This window comes from Mesoplodon mirus, assembly GCF_964341445.2.
Source record: "Mesoplodon mirus genome assembly, chromosome: 19".
NCBI lineage: Eukaryota > Metazoa > Chordata > Mammalia > Artiodactyla > Ziphiidae > Mesoplodon > Mesoplodon mirus.
Window position 1 is genome coordinate 46,925,570 of NC_138995.1, and position 21,926 is coordinate 46,947,495.

Genomic DNA, 21,926 nt, shown 5'->3' on the forward strand with positions numbered 1-21,926 from the left:
CTGCGGTTCTTGTGGACCGAGCTCTGGGGCAAGCGCAGACTGCACACTCTATCTAACCCTGAGCTTGAAGCTTACTTCAGGCCACTCCGCTCCTTATTTTCCTTTCCTGTCTTGGTTGTACTGAATCGTCAACGAAAATAGAAAGCACCTTGTTGCTATCTACTAGAACCATGGGCACTGATGAAAATCTTTCCTTTCTACACAGCAGTAAACTATACACACAGGAGTCTTGCAGGAATCTTGTTCGAAGACCTTAATAAGACCATGTCTGCTTTACACGCAAGCTTCTTGCCCCTTCACGTCATTCTGTACCTGTCTGAGAATGGCTCTAGGGAGGGTGGAACCAGACAGGTGGCAGCCCCGTTCTCTCAGGTTCCGTGCCGAGGTCAGACACCCCTCCTGCTCCAGGAGCTGGAGAGGATGAGGATGCTCACATGTCTCCACCTCCCACCTTCCGTGCACAGGTGTAACTCGTCTCATAGGGAGAAAGCGCGTCCACTCCTGCAGCCCTGAAGCAGCGCCTGGGGACACCAGGAGCAGAGGGAAAGCAAAGGGAGGTGACTGAGCTGGGCCCCTCGTGCCTCTGAGCTCAGGAACTCCTGGACAATGATGGGGACAGGTGGGCAGCCATCCGGGAGCCCTTCTCTACCAGCAAAACTGCTGCAACTGCTTCTGCATGAGAATCTGAAATCTCTGGGGGCAGAGCAAAGCTTGAATGCCCTTGAGTACCCTCCCCAGGTGAGCACCACCAATCTCCCTCTTTGGGTACAGCCAGGCCCCGGGACCCCATTCCTACGCAAGCCAGCCCAACCCCCTTCCTTGGCTGATGGACCAGTCCCTTAAATGGGTTCAGGTGGATGGGCTGCAACTCTGAAGTCCCTGATGGGGTCACTGCTGAACGGAAGCCCCTGGGAATTCCCTGGGATGCAGAGCAGCACCCACCCCTCCATCAGGGCCCCTCTGGTGGGTGTCCCTCCAGCCTTGGGATGAATCTCTCTCTCTTCCCTGGAGCACCAGATGAGGCGGTCATCTGCAGGAACCATATTACGAACTATGAATGTTTATGACTGCTAGGACCTCACTCCGTGCACCTAGGCTCTAACAGGGACAGTGGCAGGGGGGACCCGAGACCCAGCGAGGGCACTGCACATTCTGACTTCCTCTCCCTGAGGCAGGCAAGACAGGGCCCTGCCCAAGGACAGCCTCCTCATATATAGGCATTAAGCAGAAGGTAAAACATCTCCTTGTTTTGCACTTATTGAGGCCATGACACATGGAGGAATGGCATCTAAAACAGAAACTTTGTAGCATCTGAACAAGAAACTCTGATCTTGCAAAACCGTGGAGCATGCGCAATAAAATGCCCAGGCTGCTGATGACGCTGTACAACCTTCCACATGTGGGGCTCTCCACTCGCAAGGGGAAAATGAAGGGAAAACAGCTCTTAGAGCGCATGTACGGTGGCTTCAGGAGACAAATGCACAGGACCCGGAGCTGAAGCAACCTGGTGCCATCCAGGCCACACCTCAGCCCTCCCCTGAATGAATATTCCACCCCCTAATCAAAAAGACCCCCACCCATTCAAAGGGCTAAAAATAAGATAAAAAGGGGATCAAAAAACCCTCACATGGGCTTCCCTGGTGGCACAGTGGTTGAGAGTCCGCCTGCCGATGCAGGGGACACGGGTTCGTGCCCGGTCCTGGAAGATCCCACATGCTGTGTAGCGGCTGGGCCCGTGAGCCATGGCCTCTGAGCCTGCGCAACTGGAGCCTGTGCTCCGCAATGGGAGAGGCCACAACAGTGAGAGGCCCACGTACCGGGAAAAAAAAAAACCCATTCTCTTCTTTGAGTGTGTGCTTTCGCTTTTGCCTCAGTACACTGCTTCTTTTTTCTCTTCGTTCCTCAGCCTAAGTGGGTTTTTCTTCCTTTTTTTCTTTTGTGTGTGTGTGTGTGTGTGTGTGTTCCTCATCCAAATTCCTTTTGGATGAGTTGAACAAGAGCCTGGACTTCTGATAAAGCTTTTCTGGTATCACCCCCAGGAAGCTCATTCTGGGGTGACACTCACCAAGTAGGTCAAAAGTGGGTGGAACCGGGCTTCCCTGGTGGCGCAGTGGTTGAGAGCCTGCCTGCCGATGCAGGGGACACGGGTTCGTGCCCCGGTCCGGGAGGATCCCACGTGCCGCGGAGCGGCTGGGCCCGTGAGCCATGGCCGCTGAGCCTGCGCATCTGGAGCCTGTGTTCTGCAACGGGAGAGGCCACAACAGTGAGAGGCCCACGTACCACAAAAAAAAAAAAAAAAAGTGGGTGGAACCATTAGAAACATCCCATATTTGATTTTTTTATTTTTCTTTCTTTTCTTTTTGTTTTGGTTGGTTGGTTGGTTTTGGGTGGTGTTTCTGTGTCCTGAGTTTATAGAGTCAGTAGTGCATGAGTTGTAGCTATTTGCATGTCACAAGCCCCCTCCTCATTCCCTCACACCCTGTGAAGCACACCCATGGATGGGGGAAATGCAACCGGGAAGGTTTAAAGCAGGTTTCCTCAACCTCGGCACCATTGACATTTCGGCCCAGATAATTCCTTGTGTGGAGCTGCTCTGTGCATCGCAGCTTCCTTCTTAAGCAGCATCCCCGGCCTCTGCCCTCTAGCTGACAGTAGCATTCATTTCCCAGTTGTGACAACCAGAAATGTCTCCGGAGAATATCACCTGTCCCCTGGGGGGTGCCAAATGACACCTGTTTGAGAACCACTGGTTTAAAGGATTTGCCAATGTGCAGTCAGGACTAGAACCCAGATGGATGAGGCTAAGCTCTTGTCCTTCCCACGGTGCCCTGGGGGAGGGGCAGGGTTTAGCCTCCAGGCACTGGCACACCCACCCCACTCTCCATCCTGGCCTCCACCACTCTGATGCCACTCAAGACCCATAACCCCCAACCACAGAAATAGAATTTTCCTCTGAAGGAAGCTTACCTCTCAGCAAGCAGTGAAGGAATGAGACAAAGGCGTTGATAACCCACCCGGTGTCTTTAAAGCTGGGTCCCACGCTTTTGCAGTGTGCCAGGATGACAAGGCCTGGGTGGTAATGACTTCAGGGTACAGTGTCACCCTGCTGCTGTGTGGACTTCTGCTCCCCACCCACGCGCTGGTGACGGTGCCTTGTGCACACAGCCAGGTCGTCAAGCCAGGACGGGACACTCCTCAGAGCTGGAGTCCACAGGATCCTCCCTGTGCTGCCTGGCCTGGGTCCCAGTGGGCCCCCAGGAAGGTGCACCTCATCCAGTCTAGAACAGAGGAGAGTTTCAGATTAATCTGCAAAAGAAAATCCAAACCCAGCCCAAGACTTCAGACCCAAATCTCTCACCAGGTTGTAGGAGCAGCTCTCACCCCTGGCCAGCCAGATCCCAGACTGGGCCACCAGCTTCAGGGAGGCCAACTGCCCCGGTTCCCCAGAGAATGCTCTGCCCCCAGCCCAGAGTGCCACCTGCGGCATTTCTCCCCGTGCATGGCCGCGAGATGGATTTTTATCCCAGTTATTCAGAGCGTCCTCCTGGAGCCTGTGCCAGTCTGAGCACATGGCTTCTACCAGAAGGTTGAACTACAAGACAAATGTGAGAAGCAACACACCTCTGAGGCTTGTGCTGGTGGAGGAAGCCGTTCACCTAGGCCTCTCTGAGGGGGGACAGCTGGACAGAGACACCAAGGACAAGGCAGCCAGCCACCTCCAGACAGGGACATGAGCAGGTACAAGGGCCCTGGGGCAGGACGGAGAGTTGTATGTTCAAAGTACAGAAGGAAGATCCTGTGGCTGAAGTAGAGACAGGGGTAAACCAGATCATCACATGTGGCCTTGCAGGCTATGGTCAAGAGGAGACGTTTTATTTTAAATGAATCAAAAGTCATTGCAAGGGTTTGAGCAGGCGAGCAGGAAGCTCTGTTGCCAAAAAGACCTTTTGGTCTCCGATGGGCAAAAGGACTGTGGGAAAGAGCAGGTGCAAGGTGACTGGTCCCGGATGAGCGACGAGAGCACCTTAGGTACCAGGGAAGGTGGAGAGATGTGAGCATAATAGGGATGTAGTTGGAGAGTAGGATACCTGTATGGGGCAGGAGGTGGGGGCTTTGCAGAGGAGGGATGGGTTACGGTGGTGCTGCAGTCTGCCGCAGTGATGCTGTATGAAAAATGCCCATGGGCTTCCCTGGTGGCGCAGTGGTTGAGAGTCCGCCTGCCGATGCAGGGGACACGGGCTTGTGCCCCGGTCCGGGAAGATCCCACATGCCACGGAGCGGCTGGGCCCGTGAGCCATGGCTGCTGAGCCTGCGCATCCGGAGCCTGTGTTCTGCAACGGGAGAGGCCACAACAGTGAGAGGCCCACGTACTGCCAAAAAAAAAAAAAAAAAACCCAAACTCAGGAGCTTGAGACAGTAAGCATTTATTTAGCTAAGAAGTCTGAGCTGGGCAATTTAGGCTGAGCTTTGCATGATGGTTCTTCCTGTCTTGACAGGGCTCGCTCTCACATCTGGTGGTCAGCTGGCTGTTGGCTGGGCAAGTGTGCCACCTGCGTCTCCTCCTCCAGCAGGCTAGCCCAGGCATGGCCTCGTGGTGAAGATCAAGGCAGAAGCATGGACGAGCCCAGTCGAAAAACGTCTTCACACCTCTGCTTCTGTCTTATTTGTTAACACACTTTGGTGGGAACAAGTGGAAACAGCAGCACCCCAAAGACAGATGGCAAAGGGTGAGGACTTGGGCCACTTCTGCAATCGGTCTGCCACGGGTGGCCCTAGGTGTTTGACCGGCATAACTGAGCTGCTAGAGCTGCCTTTTACTGACCTGGGGCAGACTAAGGGAGGAATATACTGGGGCTTTCAGGCATCAAGAATTCTGCTTTGGGGCTTCCCTGGTGGCGCAGTGGTTGAAAGTCCGCCTGCCGATGCAGGGGACACGGGTTCGTGCCCCAGTCCGGGAAGATCCCACATGCCGCGGAGCGGGTGGGTCCGTGAGCCATGGCCGCTGAGCCTGCACGTCCGGAGCCTGTGCTCCGCAACGGGAGAGGCCACAACAGTAATAGGCCCGCATACCACAAAAAAAAAAAAAAAAAAAGAATTCTGCTTTGGCTTAGGGATATGTCGGGCAGCTGTAAGTTCCTAAAGCACTCAGTGAGGGCTCCTGGGAGCTGCCCAATGCCAGATGGGTAATTCAATTCTCATTTTAAACAAAATTCACCAAGTTGGAGTTTCAAAGCCCCAAGGCCACAAAACCTACTGATGATGCCAATGAGCCTGCTTTGGAGAGACAGGCCTCCTCCAGCCGCTGTGTCCACCATTCTGTCTCCACTGCGGAATGATAGGAAACCTTCGCTGAGAGACTCTAATTTTATGCTGATCGTTAACTAAGAATATTTCTCTCCAGAGATTTATTACATTAATGAGCTCTGAAATTACTCATAGCAATTAAGTATATTGTTTTTAAACTCTTTAGAAATCATCAAAACACACTCTAGAAATCATCAAATAAGGGGTGCAGTTGGTGCCCAGACAAACCCAGCCAGCTCTCTCCCCGCTGGCTCTGAGAGTTTCTGGCCCCCAGCTCCCAAGGTAGATGTGTACCTGCCCAGCTGAGAGAACTTCCACATCCCATAAGTAGTGGAACTTTCTTTCTGGAGAGAGGACTGGACACTGAGTCCAAGTGGCCAGATCTCAGACAGATCTGTACCCGGGGCCAGTATGAGAGCTGGGGCTTGTCCTGCAAACTGCCCCCCACTCACACACAAGAAGCAGAATGAGAGCTGAAGTCTTCACATCCGGGTTAAGAAGGCCTCTCATTCCCAACAGCTGAGTGTCACCACTTCTGCATCCCTTGCCTCATCTAACACAGACCTGTAGGAGCCACGGCCCCCCGATCGTCCATGGCATGAACCCTTTAGAGCAGTCGCCTTGGGTCTTCAGATGGGGTCCCTGAATTGCACACATGGCTCACTCCTCCTTGACAAGTCTCCATCATCACATTCACCTACACAAGCCACTTCCCAGGTCAGATGGAAAAGGGCAGGAGCTAAGAGAAGCCCTTAGGTTTCAAGCTGCCCGGACTCAAACACAGACTGTGGCTCTCACTAGCTGTTGCATATAAGGACTCTATTAATACAGTGTACGGCACAGAACTTGGTCCTCCTAAACACCCAGGAATGCCTTGTAATGATAGCTCAGCAATTTGCCAACATTCTGTAATTTACTTCTCACAGCTATGAGATGGGAGCCATTAGTTTTCCCCATTTTACAAATAAGGAAACTGAGACACCCAAAAGGGAAGTTATTTGCCCAAGTCAGCTGTAGGCCTGGGATTTGTGTAGGCTTGGGGGTCCTCTCTCCACACAGGGAGGCTGCCCCTACGTGGACAGTGTCATGGGCTTCCTGTCGGGTTCAGACAATGGGAGCCCCTGTAAGAGGGCAGAGAGGGGGAGGACACTTGGGGGTATTCATTCTCCCAGCTCCCTCCTGGTGGGGACACTCCTTACTGGTGACTGTCTCCCTGCTTTTCTCTGTCTTCAGGCTCCACACCGCTCTCTCCCCCAACACTCAGGTCTGGGCTTCCTCACTCCCACCCCCACGGACTCCTAAGCCCCACCTCCTCCTTTGCAAATTGTCCTTTCATTAAACTCCCCTAATTTGCACCCTCTGAGTGAGCCATCTGTCTCCTGCTGGGCCCCAAACCCCCAAGTGTGTATCCTAAGCACTATTCTGCCCTGCCTGTGTCCTGGGCCCCAGAAAACAAGACTTCTGACGGGAGGGAGAAACAAAATCATCTGTACCTTTTTCATTTTTGAGGCTACAGTGAAGACCAGGAAGGTCCTAACACTCTGAGCCCTTTGGCTGGGCTTCCGACTTGCTGATGGATGATGGGGGCCAGAAGAGCCCTGTCATGGCCACCAGCATGAACCCCGGCGGCCCACGGACACTGGCAGAGCCCTGGCTACTTAAATGCAGCCGAGAATAGTCCCAGAACCCCTGCTCAGCTCTGCTGTAAGCTGTGCGGTCCAGGAAGAAGGCCAACACTGTGTACAAAGGATAAGGGGAGACCCAAAACCCCAGAGCTGGGGAACAACTCACCAGCAAAGCTCTTCCTGGAAGCCCACCTGCCAGGAAATTAGTTGACCTTTCAGAGCCTCCCTCCAAGTCCCAAATTCAGCTGAGCACGGCCTTGGTCATTCTAGACCCGGGATGGCCAGAAGGCACTGGGCTTGGAAGGGGAGAGGCCTCTCCCTCTTACCCTGCTGCAGACGCCCACCACTGGGGTGAAGGCTCTGCCCTGGAGCTTATGAGGATAGCTGTGTCCTGAGTGACTGGGGTCACAGGACAGGGGAGTGGAATGGGAGTGACTCCAACTATTTTCTTTGTGTCTTTGCTTCCCCCTGCCCCCATCACCTTCTGGCACCAACCACACCCATCTTCAGGTAGACATAAAATGCCTTGATGCATGTCCATTAGTTTCTAGCACCATTAAGGGCGCAGATCAAATCCATTTGCCTCCATGGAGCTGGGCAAGGGAATCCTCGCTGAGTCCACTCAGACTTTCTAAAATGCCTCTTGCTGCATTGTCCATCCAGCAGAAGCTCCATGAAGAAGAAACAAAGCCTTCATACTCTCACATATACTCATCCACCTCCTAATGCCTGCAGGTCTGGACACAGCCCACTTTCCAGAAATTCCAAACTGCAGTCAAAACAAAGAAAGGATATTGCAGAATACTGGGGCTAGAAGGGGCATCAGAGACCATCTGTGCCATTTTACAGATGGGAAAACTGACACACCCCAGGGGAAAGGGCTCAGACAAAAAGTCTAGATTCAAAGCCAGGAGGTCCGACCCCCAACCCAGGGCTCCCTGTGTTGTTGCAGACCCACTGCAGCCTGGTTGCATCCAATTCCATCTCTAAATTGCCCCAGAACCTTGCTTGGACCCCCAGGAAGAGCCAACCCGAGGAAGGCCAATACCATCTGGCCTCTGAGAGTTTGGGGAAGGCACTCTTTAGCACTAGATGCCCTGTTGCACTGAGGCTTACTTTAAGTTGACTAATAATCAATGTTTTCTGCCACTGTTGCCTCAAGGATTATAACCCAAGGCCAGCTGCAGGGCCAGGTTGGCACGCCATTTGTCTGCCTTGGAAGCGTGGTAAAGGTAGACAATGGTTCTCTTTTAAAATGTGCCCGTTAGGGCTTCCCTGGTGGCGCAGTGGTTGAGAGTCCGCCTGCCGATGCAGGGGACACGGGTTCGTGCCCCGGTCCGGGAGGATCCCACGTGCCACGGAGCAGCTGGGCCCGTGAGCCATGGCCGCTGAGCCTGCGCGTCCGGAGCCTGTGCTCCGCAACGGGAGAGGCCACAATAGTGAGAGGCCCACAAAAAAAAAAAAAAAAAAAAAAAAAAAGTGCCTGTTAAAAGTTAAAACATCCTAGAAGTTCAGTGCCAAATATGTAGATTCCAGCTCTTCCCACTCTCTACAAGCTCTGTACAAATAAATTGTAATGGTATTAATAGCCCTACAGATTCATGTAGAATAAAGCAATCACATTGAAGCAGCATTGAACCACCCCGAAAGAAATGAACAAAAGAGGATGATCGGGGCTCGGTGGAGTGTGTCCTGAGGGTTACTACAGAGTGTCCCTGAGTCCCAGGCTTGGGAAGATCTGTTTGGGAGGGGGTCGTTTTCCAGTTTTCAAAATGACACTTTCATTTTTCAGGGAATAACAAACACCAACTCCATCAGGGAGGCTAAGTACCTATTCAGAGAGCTCCTACTGGAAGCACAGGGCAAATCATCGCATCCCAAACTCTGAAGAGCAATAAACGTAGTCTGTGAACAGCGTCCAATGCAGCCAGGCCAGGAGGCGCTATTGAGGAGAAGAGGGCCTCGTCCATCCTCAGGCTCACTCCAGCCCTCTGCCCAGCTCCCTCATGGCCACAAAAACCAAGATCCTGAACGGCATCCATCCGCCTCCCCAGTCACCTTCCCTCCCCCACTCTGGCCACACCTCCCACCTCAGAGCAGGTGTGCCTTTATTGAGAAGATCCTTTGATGAAGCCAAAGAGCTCAAACCAAGCAGGACCAAGGATCAAAATGGGGGACGACTCAGACACAAATGACCAGAATTGTCTCGAGTGACGTGTCCAATGGAGCCCTCTGCTAAAAGGAGATCACAATGGCGCCACAGGCAGACCCTTAGCCACGGCCAGGCTCACGGGCACCATGATACAACAGAAATAAAAGTAAATTATATCACTTGTCATCATTAAGAAAAATTTTCGTCTCCGTTCTTCATTCGAAAAGCACTATATTTAATGAATGAGTACTGAGTCATGACATGTAAATGACTAAAATATAGGAATTATACTGAGGTCAACCAACGTATTCTTTTTTTCTTTTAACATCTTTATTGGAGTATAATTGCTTTACAATGGTGTGAACTAACATATTCTTAAACCATGAAATTAAGGAACCTATTCATGCCTGTTCACAGTGCCACTCCCAGCCTCTGCAAGGCTGCCCCTGAGCACGGGGGAATGGTGGACAGTTCTACAAGAAGCAGACCAAGATTCCGTGGAAACTCTCCCATGATCAAAATGAAGAAATCTTGCTGACTTGTTTGCCCAGGTTCTGCAAGCCTGGGAATGCTGTGCATATCCAACGAAGGCATGGCTGGTCTCATGCAAGGCAAGCCCCATTCCAAAGAGCATCTTGTAGATTTATCACTCATGGGAGGTGGGACATTGGCTCCAGTGGTTCTTCCAAAATGGCGGCCCACACACGCTGTACATCAGGAGAACATCTCTTTCTCAACTGCATTAATTTTTCTCTAATTTTCTCCGAGAAAATTAAGATGGCTCAGAGTCTGAACTCTGCAAAAATTTGGATAAAAGATGGCAGAGAAAAAAGATGCTGAGATCCACCAGGAAACCTGAGATGAGAAAAGTTATGGTGGGGAGCCATCTTCCAAGGACTTGACACTTTCAGGCTAAAGTGGGCATGTTTTAGTTTTTCCACCCTGCAGCCATCTTCAATTTTTTTGGTAAAACAATACTCCAAATTTCCTTTGATGAAAAAGACTCCCTTCTTTTCTCAGTCATGAAGGTTAGGTGGGGTTTACCCTACATGCAGCACCACGGTTGGACGCTAAGTGTCCTAAGTCCATCAGTATATGACCTTACCCCGACCACAGGAAGTAATGACCCAGTTCTGGCCAAATAGTTGATGATTATGTATAGACACAAAGCTTTTGATGTCAGAAACATTTGCATTCATGAAAGGAGGGCTTCGAGCTATTGGGAGGGGGAGGTAATATTGTGTGGAAGCTGATAAGGAAACCAATACCAAGAGGGCCCTTGGTGATGTCCTATAGTCTGCTGGATCAAACCTTACCTGAAGGAGAACTGACTTGGAACTTTTGTTTACAAAGACCAAAATGTTTTCCCTCTCATTTAATCCAGTGAGAGTTGGGTGGTTTTCATGACATGCAGTGTTCCCTGAATGTGGAAGTTCCATTCTAGAATCCTGTGTCCTAGAGCACAGAGAGGCTTTCTGAACCCTCCCTCCCTCCAACACCTAAAGATGACTGGACTCCAAGCAAGTGTTTCACAGAACTGATAACAACAGCAAAGAAAGGCAGCTGTGTCAGTACCAAGGTCAGGGAGCCCATGGTTTTCCCAAGAGCTGGGGGTAAGGGCTGACAGCCATCCAGGACTAACCACCCACCCCTCATTGTTTGTGGCTGACCTCTGTTCTTATTCATCAAATCCAGACCGTCTCAGTCTTTAATATTTGGAAATTACCCCTGCTTTGAACTGTCCAAATCCACCGCTGATTAAGGCCCCCTACCAACCAGGTTCACTAGCTTCTCAGAGATTCTGGAAGCACGTGAGGAAGAAGCATGTTTAACTGCCCCCACCCAAGTTCTCCATTAAGGGATCACATATCTCTCTCTGAATTTGATCACATGTTATAGGCTGCTACAGTCTTATGTAAAGCTGAAGGCTTACAAAAAGGGGAAGGAGAAAAATGTGTTCGAGGAGCCCATATTCTCACTGAGACTGAAGCCTGGTGGCAGAAAAGAGAGGTCCAGGCAGACTGCACTGTTCTTTCTCTCTTTCCAGCATTCAGATCAGGGTATAAACCTGGAATTTCAAGCTATGCATGGGTGGAAAGGACCTTAGATGTCACCTATTCTGACCCCTAATTTAATGTTTATTTCCTCCCCAAGCTCTCCTACAAGTGGCCACATAGCCTGTGTTGAATACCTCTGGTGATGGGAAACTCACTCCCCACTTCCTATGGAGGCAATACCATTTTGGATCAGTGCTGAAAGTCTCAAGTTTTCCCTTGTTCTGGTTACATATTCACCTTTCTGAAGTTCTCAGCCCTCAGAGCTGCTCAGAACTCACTGCCTCCTCTTCCCCTGGAAGCTCTTCAAATACAGAAAGCCAGAAATAATGGTTCCCTGGGTGTTTATATGTCTGAGTTGAATGTTTCCTATTCACTCCTCACATAGCCTTGGCCCTATACATCTACACCTGTCCCAGTCTTTACTGACCACAGTACTTTCCAACGTGGTCTGGTCAGCATAGTAGGACAGAGCTCCCTCCCATCACCTCCATTGGTCTTTATGCTTTACTCCCATTAACACAACCACAATTGCACTGTGGTTGTAGAGACCTATAGCGGGGTCAGACCAACAGAATGTCCCTCCTCATTTTTCAACAAAGGTAACATATGGCTTGCTAATCAGTTTCAAAATGCTGTCAATGACAGTAAAACCTTGTTCCTTGCTTTATTCTACTTTTATAATGTCCGCTGCCCCCAGCATCTTGGGCTGACGAGGGAGCACAGGGCAAGGTAAGGGCACACCAGCATCCAGGCGGCGGGGGCAGGGGAGTGTTTCTCCGCTTTGGAGATGAATGTGTAAGTAAAAGTGAAGGCTACCAAATCGAACCTGATCTATGTAGGCCACCTATTGTTAATTGTCACCCAGCTATTTTGCTGCTCTAGTCACATGGTGGGGTGACAGCCACAGACGTTGATGGATTCTGACCCGGACTAGAAATCTGGTTTCTCAAAAAGAGAGATAGGAAAAAGCAGAGGACACGAAGTTAACGCCCAGCATAGGGAGGAGGGGATGGGACTAGGGGTGTCTCTGACAGCTCAAGCTGAGGAGGAAAATTAGAAAAGAAAGCCGACCCCACCACCATATGTGGCAAAGCTGGCCAGGACAGCTGGAAGAAATATCGCCCGACCCGAGTCCCTGGCCAGGATTGTGATACATGCCTGCATACGGCTATCAATAACCCTGCATGATTAATGTTAATGATTTATGTTAATTTTGCCATAAGCTTTTTTTGTGCCAGTGCTGAACTTAAGGATGTCAAATCATTCCTTAGGAGGTTGTTAGATATTTTTAAAAGCAAAGTCTAAAATTTAACAGCTGACATTCCATAGATCAGGGCCCCAGCCTCCCCAGCATTCTCTGGAAGACAAGGGTCACCATCCCCCATGTAATTGCCTCTCATTGAGCAATAAGTCCTTGGAAAAGGATTCAGCATCCCAAGAAGGATGGCTCCTCAGGGTCTCCAGGTTCCTCTTTTTTTGGGGGGTGGAAGTATGGATTTCAGAGCAGCGAAGAAGGCCAAGTCCATCCCTGGCACCCCAGCTGCCGTCCATGGGCCACCGTTCACCCCAGAGGTAGAGCAGGCAGACGGGCTCAGCAGGCCTCATCCCGGGTGGCGGTCACTGAGCAGTCACTGTACTTCGGGGAGTGGTATGTCAACAGGGCAGGGGGAATGCCCAGCCCACGTTGCAGGAACGCTGGGGGGTTCAAACACAGCACCACCATGGAAGCGCTTTGTTCACCGTGATCCTCCAACACACCATGTCCTTCTGTCTCCAAGGAGGCTCCAAGTTCCACTTGCTTTCCCAGGACTCAGGTGTGGGAACTGGAGGCGCAGGCAGATGTGGCTCTGCAGGCGGTCACCTGCCCACCTCACTCTGTGCACACATCAGTCATTGATCCAGGCCCCTTTGATGCCTCCTCTGTTAACTCCCAGACACTGGGGGCAACCTCTGTGTAGCTGGCCCTGCACAAGGCGAACAAGAAAGGTGGGGCGGGCGGACAGCAACTTGAACCTCTCAGGCAGGGGAAACACAGCCCTCGAAACTGACCAAACGGCAGAGCATAACACCCGGTGGTGAGGAAGCAGCGAAAAGAATTGACCAGAGGGTGTCAACTGCTAAGCCAGCGCAGAGCCACTGGACGTGGCAACCATCCGTCGGCGCAGTCTCCTCAGTCCAGAAGCTCAGACCTTACACGCTGTCCTGTCTGCTCTGAGCCCAGCTGTGCATCGCACCCCCAGAGACTGGTGCCACTGTCTGCAGCCCACCTCCAGCCATCAGAGTTCCCTCCAGGGCCCATCGACAGCTCAGGGGACAGTAGCTTCTTCCACCTGTAAACCAGTCACCCCATCAGCGGCTGCCGTGCCTACAAAGTAAAGCCTTTCACGTTCTCCCCTATCAGAGCCCCAATCCAAGCCAGGACCCAGCTAAACTTCAAGCTGGCAGGGTTGGGGGGGAAATAATACATGGGGGGTGTAAAGCCCAGATCTTCTCTATCCCCACCCCACACCATCTTTTGTTAGAAATTCATTATCTATAGCTTAAAAGCAACAATTTCTATATGGGTTTGTACCAAAAAAGGAAATATTCTCTCTGCTTTCCTGGCTCCCTGGGATGGGGCTCCACTAAACCGGCTTGGTCTGGGCAGTACGGCGCACACCTGTCAAAACGTATGGACCACGCCATTTATCAAATAATCTGCTCCAAGAACAGATAGGCACTATCAGCAATCTGGTATTGATCTGAACAGGCCCCTGCTATTGTTCATCCCTGCAACCCGAATGGCAGCAGGAATTAATGAAAGAAACAAAACAATGCATACCAATCACTCAGCCGCACAACTTTGTTTGCTGCTCTCATTAAGTTGGGCAAAGTTTCCCCAGCTAATCCAAAAGCTTGCTTGGGAGAGGTGGTCCCAGGAGGCCAACCCTTTGATCTGCCCATGGACCCTCCAGCTGCTGCCTTCTCCCTGTTTCCAACAGCCATGGGGCCCTCGAGTGTTGATGCTCCTGAATCTTTGAAACCTATGGAAATAGGCACCCTACTGGCATGAGAATCCCACCTGGGTGCAGAAACAGCTCTCACAGGGTCTGGGAGGAGATGGCCTTTCTCTGACTGCCCCATGTGGTTGTGTTTAAGCTGCCCTGGCCCGGGCCTTCTCACACGTGGAGTCTGTTTACCTTCCAGAAGCGCGGACTCCAACTGGAGACAACACCCGTAGGCCACCAGAGGGAGGCTGGGCACCTCAGGGGGGAAAGAGGTAAAAACCCAGCCCCTCCCCCCAAGGGAAGAGCCCACAGAGAGAAGTCCACCAACCTCCGTCTCTGCCCCCCATCCACAGAGATACTGCTGCCTGACCATCACTGTGTCCACACCAGGGCAGCCTTCAAGGCTCAGCTTAAAGGGCACCTCCCGAAGCCTTTCCCGATCCCTCCAGCCAGACCTGATCTCTCCCTCCACTGAGCATTCCTCATGCTTCACCTGGGCTGTAACAGATAATAAACTTTGTGTTTCATCCATCCTACAAATTCAGAAGGAGTAAGGAGACAAAACAAGCACATAGTTATGAGTCCTGCCTTCTGAAGGCAGGAGCATTGATGCAGTCATCTCTGCGGCCCTGCATAGCACCTAACACTATCAACAACTGGATGGATGGATGGATGGATGGATGGATGGATGGATGGATGGATGGACAGAGGGATGGTTGGATGGACAAACAAACTGATGGATGGATGGATAGATGGATGGATGGTTGGATGGATGGGTGGGTAGATGGACAAATGGATGGACACATGGATGAACGAATAGATGGATGGAAGGATGGATGGATGGTTGGATGGACAAACAGACTGATGGATGGACGGATGGATGGATGGATGGATGGATGGACAAACAGACTGATGGATGGATGGATGGATGGATGGATGGTTGGATGGATGGATGGATGGATGCACAAACAGACTGATGGATGGATGGATAGATGGATAGATGGTTGGATGGATGGGTGGGTAGATGGACAAATGGATGGACACATGGATGAACGGATGGATGGATGGATGGATGGATGGATAAGTGGATGGATGGATGGATGGACAGTTAGGTAGATGGGTGAGTGATGGGGAGATGGGTGGATGAATCTGAACCAATCGGGACAAGAACTCCAGAGTCCCTTGGCAGTGAGCCCCCACCTGATAGCATCCTGATGATGGCCAACACTCTGGTTTCACTTTCCTTCTCAAAGTGCAAAAGTATCTCCTCACACTCTACCCAGGAGCCCAGGAGCTATCTTGCCCTGATGGAGCAAAGAGACCCTGAGGCCCAGGGAGGATGAGTATTTGCCTTGGGTCACAGAGAACCAGGCTTCAAACGGCAGACCTCCTGAAAGGAAAGAAACTTGCTCACCGTCTGGTCTATAGCAGACTCCTACCTACCCTGACTCCCGGGTCAGGAAGTCTCCAATGCCAGGATGGGACCCAACCACTGCCCCAGACCAAGCAAGCCAGCAACTTCTACACCTGAGTGCCCCACAGTCCTGTTCCCCTCGAAAGGCCCCTACAGGGCTGGCTTGACTGTCTGGGCGGGGGGTGTATGGGGCTGTCTGTTTGTCCCTCATGCTGCAAACACTGAGGTCTTCCCTCCTCAGAGGCCTCATCCTCGGCTTGGAGAAACCTCAGCAGAAAAGCCACCAAGAAGTGAGCTTTCCACTCCGCTCCAGGCTTATCAGGAAAGGTAGCTCACCCCGGGTCCAGGAGATGAAGCAGAAACACTACATGCTGCTGACCGAGGCCTCGCTCAGCTGCACAGAGCCTCTGGGGGTGGGGCAAGAGACAGTTCCAGTCTGGCAAAGCAGCGACCAAGGTGTGGGGCCGGGCCAGTCAGGCATGCGACATGCAATTCTCTGAGGACGGACAGCAGATCTCCACCCGGGCAGGGCACATGAAGCTCGGCCCAGGTGTGGGGGCCGTTCCGCCTTCACCGCTGCCCTGAGACTCCCTGCAGCATCACCCGGACATGGGACCCTCCTCAAGGGCCACATCACACATCTGCCGAGCAGGGAGGGAAAGGCAGAAGCAGCTCCTGTTTCCAGCTCAGGAAGACAAGTGTGGATGATGAGGGTGACTGGGCACTTGGCTGGGAAGAGATAGGAAGGGGGAGGACATCAGAGAGTGACAGGAGAATAAAGCCCTGGTTCCTGCCCTTAGGGACCCCGGAATAGAGCTGGGAAGGAGAGCGGTGAGATTAGACAGTGAAGCCAGGAAACCAAACCCCAGCTCGGTTCATCTCGGGAGCATCTCTTCTTCAGGAATTCCAGGGATGTCAGAATATTGGGTGAGATTCCCCAAATCCCTCCTTCCTGAAATTCCAAATACCTCCTGAAGGAGATTCAGAAGGCAGAGAGGGGGCGTCACAAGGAGGGGATGCCCCACACAGGCAGAAGCAGAGAAAGGCGTATGGCGAGGAAGACAATGACCATTTCCAAGGAATCCCACCACATTCCAAGGACGGGTGGGTGGGAAAGGCCGTGGTGTGAGATCCAGGCCCCGGCGACACACCAGCCCACGTCCTAGTCAGCGCTCGGAGCATCAGGGCTCTCAGTGCGAGGACCCCATCTGAGTCCACTTCTAATTGCACTGGAGCAGGCAGTGGGAAAGCCAGCGCACAGCAATGCTGCTCAGTGTTCTGGAGAAAGACACTAGGCCAGGTCCCCATGCTGTCCTCAGCCGCTGAGGGCTGACACCATTAGCACATCCTGGCCATGCAGTGACTTATGTCAGCTATGGAAGCAGAGGCCCTGGAAATGGGACAGGCCACCTTGCTCCAGGACTCCACGGGTCACTGCGGGCTCCGCGTCGACCACTCACATTGACCCAGATGATGGCTCTGCCACCCCCCTGCCCACACATGCTGGCCCAGCCCCTCCGGCGTCCACATGTGCCCCCAGGACGGCAGCCATTGTCCCTGGAGCCTTCCACCCAGACAACTCTGGGCCTCAGTTCCAGCATGCTGGCCCTCTGGCTCTAGGTCAACTCCAAGAATGCTGACATAGCAGTAGAATCGGACTTGGTGGCACCCGAGAGGCAGCGCTGGCGGCCCTGAGGCTGGCTCGGTGAGCCCGGAGCCACTGTGCCCACAGATTGCATTCATCTCTGTGAGGCAGGATATTGCTTTTCAAATGGGTTATGTTTGCTGCCTGCAACCCCCTGAATCAAATGGGATGTTGCTCAATGGGATTTTCCCAGGACTTTGAACGCCCCCCCGCCCTCCTCTTCACGGACGGACGTCACCTCTCACCTTGGAAATGAGCTGCCAGCTTGCTCTGCATGCTCGCCCAGGAAGGGCCAATCTCTCTCACCCCCTGTCTCTTTCTAATGCCAGCAGCTCATCAGCACGCACCTCCCTGGGAGAGTACCAGCTTACACCGAATATCTGCTGGTGTACAGCCTAAGGTGAGACGCTGAACAAGGAGGAAAAAATGTTTAAAGCCCTGGTTCCTGCCCTTAAGGATCTAGGATATAGTGGGGAAAGAGAGCCATGGGCTCACATAGTCAAGCAAGGACAAGAAACCACACCACGGGCCCCAGTCCCAAGAGCACCCCATCAGGAATTGCAGGGGTGCACAGAATATCAGGTGAGATGCCCCAAATCCCCCCTCTCTGAACCTCCAAATATCTCTTCCCCAGCGCTCACCTAGGCTCTGATCACCCCCGAAGACCCCACACCAAGCCTGGGTCTGGGAGGCCGCTGCTTAACGGGGATGTTTGCGCAGAGCTAGATTCTGCTGCTGGAGGTGAGGGTGGTGCCCAAGTGGACCAGCCCATCCTTCCTGGTGGCACTGCTGTCATGGGAATCCCCCACCTTAGCAGCTCAGTTATTTCCTACTGCTCAACCCCAGACTGCTCCAAGGCCATCAGAACCCCATTCAAGGCAGGTTGGATGAGATGGTGTCCAGACAATTTTTCTCACATCCTCTTCCCTGAAGCCAAGACTGGAGTAACACAGCAAGTCCAGGACTTGGGAGACGTCGGGGAGTGGAAAGGGACAAGTCCGTGGTCCAGCTTGCTCTGGCACCAATTATTTTTTCACTTTCATTACCCAACACTTAAAATTCAAAAAGTTGTACCTTGTTTAACATCTGTGCTACCACTTCTATGTAAACAATGGAGGACCTGATGGTCCTGGGTCACGTTCCCACCTGACCATGTGGGCTGCGGCAGCGCCGGCCTTTCCATCCCAATCCACTGATGTCAGCCACCTGCCTGGCCCCAGCAGGAGTCTGGTTTGCAGTCCCGGGGTGGATGTTGGCCACAGATCTCAGCACAGTGAGAAGGATGGAGGATCCCTGAGAGATCCTTGGCCGTAGTGACCCCCACCGTCACGTAGCCCCTAAAAGAGTATGACCTTGAAGAGACAATTCTCTTTCGAAAGAGGTTCTCCTGGGCCTGGAGAGATCATCCTGGAGCCAGTAAAACTTTGCTGGTTGGAGTAGTAAATTTTTCAGAGAGGCAAGTCCAGGTCTTTATGAGTCCCTTTGAAAGGAGGCTGGTATCCCAGTTCAGCAGCTATTAACAGCAAGTGGGTCCTCAGCTGGAGGCTGCTTCTAGAGCAGCAGGCCTGCTTTAAATGCAGGGAGGGCTTGTGATTGACTGCCAAGATCCACTAAACAAAGGGGGGTAAAAAATCAAGCCAGGCTTCCCGTCTGTCCTTTGCACACTAACAGCCACTGTTTGCCCGGCTTCCACATGAGTAACACGGGTGCCCTGATTTCTATTACACAGAACGTTGATAAGAGAAGACACTGACCCTCGATTGCTGAGAGCCAGGTAAATGACGGGCAGGGAAAGGGGCCGAGAAATGGTAAGCATTTTACACCGCACGACTCGAAGGGGAATGCATTGCCTATAAAGACGACGGGTGTTGTAGCACTGAGGAATAAAACATAATTTTTCATTGAGGTATACGGCAGCAAGGCTGGAAGGAACACACATACTACAGTAGATCCATTAACTCGATGACAAGAAACAGTGTTCACATCCACTGACTAAACTGTTTTTGATTCTTTAGTACCAACATGCAAAATGATCCTTACATTATGTTGCCAGGGAAAAAACCTTAAAATGCATTTATTTCATAATGTAACTTTCTTGTATTATCATAATAGAGCCATAACGGTTGTTGCCAACACAATGGGCCTAAAAAAAAACACCGAAGGAGAGTTACGAAATTGGAATTTTTTTTAAAAGGGGGAAATTCGGAGCATCTCCAAGATTATACCTGCCCATGGGGACAGGGAGAGCGGCCGTGACATCTGACCTCTGGCCTCTTCTTCTGGCTCTCTGAGCACCAGACCCTGAGCTCCACCTGTCGCAGCCAAAGAGGACTGGGAGATGCGTGGGAGAGGCAAGTGGCGGCCACAGAGCCATCCGTGTCCTGTTACTGTGTGAGAAGGGGGATTTGCAGGGAGGCGTGACAATCACTTCTCCAGCTCCCCCATCCCCGCTCCACACCCTCCCCTCCTCCTCATCCAGTATTCCTGGCCCTGTGGCCCGCATGTCCCATCTGGACAATGGGGACGAAAGTGGCTCTTTCATGGCATGGGCTAAGAACAGTGCCTGGACGCGTACTGGGTATTCAATGGATGCTTATTAGTAGTTTGACTGTTCTTTGTCATCCACACTCTGACCAGCGTGATGAGAGCCCACAGCCGTGGAATTGGCGGGGAACAGTGTCTGAATGAGCCCATCCCAGGTTGGAACCTTGATTCTGCTCTATCCTCAGTCCATCAAATGTGGAAGTTATCCTGATGGCTATTATAGCTGATACACCTTCCTCCAGGCACTGTGCTCACGTGTGAGGTTTGCCTAGCCCCACCTAGAAGGACCCTACCTGCAGCGGGTGCAGGCAATCCAGGAAGCAACAGCAAGGCAGAAACTAAGGGTCAGAGGTAAAGGAGGCAAAAGAGGGAGTCCTGTCCAAGAGGCAGGATCACGAGACCTGGGATTTAACAGACACAGAAGGTGGTGAAGACATTCTGGCGAAATGAGCAAGTAGATGCTGATGGCCTGTGCAGGTGGGGAGTGGGGTTGTCTGGGGCAGCCAGACAGACCCCAGCCCTGAAACCGGAGAGAGGAAGGCTGGGTTAGCAGTGGGGAGAGCCTGACTCTAAAGCCCTACTTCTGGTCACTCTCACGGCCGCCATGATGAACTAGGAATGGGACCAAAAGGAAGGGACAGGAGGATTTCTTTCCTTCCTTGGACGCCTGAGTAGTTGGCAGAGGAGCCGATTTGAGGGAGGTAATGAGGTCAGGAAGATGATAGGCGATGAGATGGAGGATGATGGACATGTAAGTCCCACAGTTCGTTTTTCAATCGAATGAGTGAAAATACAAAGGGATCGGTGATAACAGCAGTAACCCGAATTCACCAAGGACTCTGGGCTGGGCCATCATAGGGATGCCCACTGCGCATTCATGATCTCATTCGGGCCTCACCCCAGCTGGGCACGGGAGTGTAATCCCTGTTTCCACAACGAGGAGGCCCAGGCTCAGAGAGGGTTGATAAGGCATCCCACTGCACAGCTGGCTGGTAGTGGAGCTTGGATTCAAACCCAGACCTCACCGGATCCAAAGTTCATTCTCTTAACTGGGACTGTTTCTTTTAACCTCAGCTCCTCTGTGGGCAATGGGGAAAGAGGTGACCACCAGGTTGGGAGCCGTGAACTTCACAATACAGCAGAACTAACAATAACGTCACCACAGACAGGCCATTTGGAAAAAATAAAATGCATCCCTTAACACCACCAATAAAAAAAAATCATCCTAGGCAGATTCAAGATTTAAATGTGGCAAAATAAAACCGTAAAATTCCAGGTGAAATTTAGATGATTGTTTTTACCATGGTGGGGTGGGATTTACAGAATATCACCAGATAGGGTTAGACCCGCTACCCAGATTTTCACCATCACCTGCTCCTCCCTTTGGCTGAAAGGTGCTTGGTCTTTAAGCCTCTTTCATTAAGATGCAGATTCTCCCTGAGAGGGGGGATCACATTCTGCAGAGGTAGCTTATCGGCTTTCTTTCCAGCCCAACAGTACACAGGAGAAGGGACGGGCCCTGGGCAAATACAGCTTGATTGGGGTTGGGGGAGGGGAGCTGGGGCAGAGGAGAGGTTATCCTTGAAGTCCTGAGGAGGGAGGGCAGCTCATGTGATTTCCAGGTTGCAGGGGGCATTTCCCTGCAGCCCCCTATCCAGATTCTACAAATCATTACTGAGGTCCTACTGGGTGTCACACCCTGTGTCGTAGGTAATGAAGAGGTCGTTAAGAATGCAGATGTGCTACCTGCATAGAGTTCAGTGCCTGGGGACAAAGGCAAGACACAGAACGAAGGTCCTCTGACCCAGTAAGTCGCAGAATCAACAATCTCTCTGTCCCGGCAGAGAGAAGACCATGGCTTTCCAGAGACAGGAGCCTCTGAAGCTGCTCTACCTGCCAGCATCCCTCTTTCACCAGACTTCACAGAAGCTGCCAATCAATATTACTTCTCCACATTTTAATGCAATCAGATCACCTAGCTTGGTACAAAAGGGAATCACAACAGGACCTGGACAGCGTAGGTAAAAATAGTCGTAACCCGCCTAACTGCCGTAGTTCAGCTCTGGTGCTTCAAAAAGGTGATAACTTCCACAAACACGTTTCAAGCCCAGAATCTCTATTGGCTGCCTATAAAGAGACACAAGAGTCTTCATCGCCAATAGACACTCCTGGGAGCAGACAATGCCCATGCCCTCTTT